This window comes from Cupressus sempervirens, chromosome 2, assembly GCF_028749045.1.
Source record: "Cupressus sempervirens isolate cs-2001-9-10 chromosome 2, ASM2874904v1, whole genome shotgun sequence".
NCBI classification, from domain to species: Eukaryota; Viridiplantae; Streptophyta; class Pinopsida; order Cupressales; family Cupressaceae; genus Cupressus; species Cupressus sempervirens.
Window position 1 is genome coordinate 29,715,870 of NC_143119.1, and position 5,643 is coordinate 29,721,512.

Consider the following 5,643-nt stretch of genomic DNA (forward strand, 5'->3'; position numbering starts at 1 on the left):
TTGACTCATGATACTGTAGGATGTCACATGTCTTAAGATAGGAAAATTTTACTTCAAAATACCAAATGTGCACTCAATCGCATTTCTAAGAGAGGAGTGTCAGTCGTTAAATAGCTAATACACACTATTGATTGGCTTTTCTCTAGAAAAATCTTTGAGGTGGTACCATGTACACCGATAAGGCACAAGAAATGCAAGAACATTTGGATATTTGACATCAACTAAATGAAATTTTCCTATAAAAAGGAAAAAGAATATTATAGATTGGAAATAGCATAAAAACTATGGTTGACAATAATGAATATATAATCATTAAAATAATGATTTAATATACCTAGGAAAACTAGTAGTGGATCTACTCTTGATAGAGCCAAAGCAAGAACATGACTATTTGCAACTGAGCCTTCCCAACCAGCAAGTACATATTGAAACTTGTAGTCAAACAAAAAAACACCCATTACATTTTGTGATAGGTGGCCTTTTCTATTACAATATTTTGCTCGGTTGTCGATATCAATGGTAATTGGTATATGGGTTCCATCGATTGCTCCAATACAATCTTAGTGTAAGAAATATTATTGTCAAATATGTAGCAATAGACTCAAGCAAAAAAATACATTACAATATGAGATTTACCTTGAAGTATGGATCAAAATGGTCCTTCCCAATAATTTCTAGAGGAGTGTTTGTAGAAGGGGGCAAAAAGTAACTAGTATGGAGTGATATGATAGCCTTCAAGAACTTGCAAAAGTAGTGACTCACTATCCCTCCTGAGTGACCAAAGTTATGGCCAATCTTATGATTCCTTAGATTGTGGCCAAGAGTATACAAGAACATAACTAGTTGTTCTTCCAATTTCATGTTTATCATATCTTTAATGCTCCCTTTCTCCCTTAGAATATTGGCAAGTTTGAAGAATCCTCCTATAGTCATGTGTTTTTGGTCATGGCAATCTGTTTTGTTGGAATAGATAATATGTTTATTAAAAGGACAAATAAACCTTCTTCTCTTTCACCTTTGTGTTCTAGCATCTTCTAATGCTACTACTATGAGTACCACTTGGGCTACAAGCAAAATGGAGAGTACACATGAGAGTGTGATCTTCCTAACAATGCTTTCGTAAACTTGTACATCAGTAGTAGGATCCATTGAATGCCCTATAACATTTTGATGGAGTTATTATTTGATATGCACATATAATTTGTGTGTGGTATTAAGAAAATTACTACAAAGTTATTACAAGGAAAAGAACAAATGAATTTCAATGAATTTCCAAACAATGACACAATCTAATATAAATGATCATCTATAGCAATACCAAAAGCAATTGATACAATAATGCAAATGAACTTGACAAGATTGAATAACTTGGTATAAATAGTCTACCTCTGCTTGGAGTAGATGGGCAACTTTAGATGCAATCAAAAAAAACCCTATTAGGATTAAACCAAAAATAGAAATAACGATTACATGCAAATATAACCAATAACACAAAATAATAGATCACACAGAGAAGAACATAAGGAATCAATATTTAATGTGGTTCACCCAATCCCTGGGCTACATCCACCAATCAACAAGTCTGATCTTATTACAATTTAGTGATTACAACCTGATTACAATCCATAATCCCTTACAACGCAATACCACCATAAGAACCAATTTCGCATCACAACTTAATGAAAATACCTAACCCTAAGCCATTTTATACAAGTAATTTTATGCCACTTTAGGGTTACAACATGTCAGCTATATGTCAGACATATGTTAGCCACAATGTCAGAGATGGCCCAAAAAAGAAAAATTTAGGGTGTTGCCTCAAACCCTAAAGAATTTATGAAGTATGTACAGTAATTTCCTAATCAGTCACCACAAACTAATAATCTCCCACTTAGGGACTAATCAGGCTCCACACTAAACAACAATCTCGCACTTGGAGATTGATCTTGTAGCAATACTACTACCACATGGGGCTCCCACTAGATCAAACCACCCTAGACTTTGTTGTTATGTTATTCATGTTCAGTCTAGAAGACCAACCGAAGCTGAAGAGGAGTTTAGCTTCTCCCTTGTTACTACCTTTGTTAACATATTTGTTGGATTGTCATTTATATGTATCTTCTCTAGCTTTAACTATCCATCCTCCAACACTGACTAAATAAAATGGTAGCACAACTATATGTGTTTGGTCTTTGAATGCAGAGCTGGATTCTTTGCAATATGAATGACACTTTGACTATCCGTAAATAAATAATTATCATTCTAAGGGTGTCCCAATTCTTCCAAAAAGAACTGAAGCCATATCATCTCCTTCACTGCCTCTGTAGCAGCTAGATACTCTGCCTCTGTAGCAGCTAGATACTCTACCTCTATAGTGGATAAAGCATTAACCTTTTGTAACCTAGAAACTTAGCTCATAGTTACCCCACCAATAGTAAAGACATAACTTGTAGTACTCTGACTGGTATCAATATCCCCTACCAAATCTGAGTCAACATAGCCTTATAAATCAGTAGTAGAGCCCCCAAAGTGTAAACACTTATTACATGTTCCTCTCAAATATTTCAGAATCCATTTGATTGCATTCCAATGCTTAGTTATTGGATGACTCATATACCTACTAACAACTCCCACTGCATGTGCAACATTTGGCCTAGTACATACCATAGATACATCAAGCTTCCTATAGATGAAGCATAGGGTACCTTGGACATCTTATCCTCCCTTTCTTGTGTCTTAAGAAATATCTCCTTAGTCAACTTAAAATGACCAGGTAAAGGTGTGCTGACAGCTTTAGCATTCTCCATAGAGAAACATTGCAACACCTTCTCAGCATAATCAGCCTAAGACAGTGTCCATTTTCTATTTTTTCTATCTCTGCAAATCTTCATTGCAAAGATTTGTTTTGCTGCCCCCAAATTCTTCATAGCAAATGTGTGTGCTAACTGGCATTTCAGTCCCTTAATGTAATCCATGTTAGACCCAGCTATAAGCATATCATCAACATATAAACATAAAATAATGTAGTTGTCCTCATCCAACCTCTTAAAGTAAACATAGTGATATGAATGACACCTATTGTATCCATGCTCATGCATAAAACTGTCAAATTTTAGATACCATTACCGAGGTGCTTGCTTCAATCCATATAAACTTTTTTTCAATTTTCACATTAAGTTCTCCTTACCTTTGACGGCAAATCCTTGTGGCAAAGCCATATATATCTCTTCATCCAAATTCCCATGAAGAAAGGTTTTTTCAACATCAAGCTACTCTAATGCAAATCCTCAGTAGCCATAAGGCTTAAAACAATACGGATAGAAGTCATCTTAACAACAGGAGAAATAGTCTCATCAAAATCAATGCCCTTTTTCTTTGCAAATCCTTTCACAACTAACCTGGCTTTAAATCTTTTCTTACCTCCTTCCTCTTCTTTCAACCTGTAAATCCACATATTTTGTAAAGCTCTTTTACTAACAGACAACTTGCATAAATCACACGTCTGATTCTTCATCAAAGAGTCCCTTTCATCTTTCATTGAAAACTCCCACTGAATTTTAGTATCCAGCTACACAGCTTCATTATAACATTTAGGTTCACCAGCATCAGTAAGTAAAATTGAATACAAAGAGGGAGAAAATCTTTCTAGAGGTCTAATTTTCCTTATTGACCATCTAACATTCACCGATGTGTGTGGTATTTATTTTTGTAGTTGTTAGAAATCATGAGGAATGGCTAGAACATCAGCTTTTGGAGTATCATCCAGCACAACATAATCATCTTCTTTCTTCTCATGTTGCTGCAATAGATCTTTGTACAACAGTTTCTCATTGAATATGAGATCCCTGCTTCTTAAAATTTTATGATTTTCAAAATACCAAAGCCTATAACTAAATTCATTAATGCCATATCTAACAAATACACATTTCTTTGACTTAGCTTCCAACTTGGTTCTATTTTTAGAATCTATGTGAGCAAATGCTTCACAGCCGAAGGTTTTGAGAAAAAAATAACTCACCTTCTTACTAGTCCATGCTTCCTCTAGAATACCACAACCCAAAGGAGTAGAGGGGCCTCTATTAATGAAATATATAGGAATATTAATAGCCTCTACCCACATGTGTAAGCGCAACCTAGCAGGCAACCTCATACTCCTTGCTCGCTCCATTATAGTCATGTTCATGCATTCAACCACTCGATTTTTCTATGGAGTCCTTGGAACAATTTTTTGTCTACAAATACCATTAGTGGAGCAATCATATTCAAATTCACGACTGCAATACTCACCACCATTATCAGATCTGAGACATTTTAATTTCTTACTAGTCTCATTTTCAACCAAGCATTTCCATTTCTTAAAATTTTGAAATATATTAGATTTCTATCTAAGGAAATAAACCCATACTTATCTAGTTGCATCATCAATAAATGTAACATAGTAATGAAAGCCACCAAGGGAAGATACCTAAGCTGGTCCCCATACATTTGTATGCACAAGCTCTAATTTTTCCTTTTTTTTTCCTTCCTAGTCTTTACAAAACTCACTCTCTTTTGTTTTCCATGTACACAACTTTCATAGAAATTCATATTAATACATTTTAGACTTGGTAAAAAAAATTTTGAATGAAGTACTTTCATACCTTTCTCACTCATGTGCCCAAATTTGTTGTGCCATAGCATTGTAGCAGAATCTACAACGACTATTTGTTCTCTCTGCTCAATTGTAGCAATTATTCCTAAACATTCATTTTTCTCTAAAACAATTAAAGTAGAAGGAGCAATATGGCATGTACAAAGATATAAAGTGCCTACTTTCACACCTTTTACTACTACAAGGGAACCTTTTGAAACCTTCTAATTTTTATCATTAAAAGTAACTACACAACCCTCATCACCGAGTTGCCCTGCTGAAATTAAATTCCTACTTAGCCTTGGAACATGTCTTACCTCATGTAGTAACCAATGATTACCATTCTACAACTTAATCTTAATTTTTCCCTTTCCAACAATCTAACAAGGTTCATTATCCCCTAAATAAACAAGTCCAAAATCCTCTTGGACATAATCAATGAAATAACCTCTATGAGGTGTAGCATGAAATGAAGCACCAGAATCTAAAACTCATGAATCATCAACACTTTCTAAAGATAGAAGCAAAGCATTCTCTTTAGATTTTTCACTTACCACATTTGCCTCCTTGTCTCCATCTAGTTTATCTCCTTCATTTTTCTTTCGATTCCAGCAATCTTTCTTTTTATGACCTAGTTTCCCACAGTACTAGTAGTCGTTTAGTCCTCTCTATTGAGATCTCCTCCCCTTTGACTTTCTTCTTGAATTTTCACAATTTCTAGAGTTACTTCCTCTCTCAATCATTCTACCCTTTCTTTGTGCATTCAAATAACTTCTTGATATAGATCCACCAAAGGTTTTCCTATGAGTTTCCTCACTCAAAACAACACCAATCAAATCTTCACATTTTAGGGTACTAGATCCAAGAACAAAATTACTCATAGTCATTACCAAACCTCTCCAGCTTTCAGGCAAAGAACACAAAATCTAGAGAGCCCTAATTTCTTCTTCAAAATTGATACCCACAGAAGAGAAGATAAGTGACTAGTAATAATATTAAACTCATTTAAATAA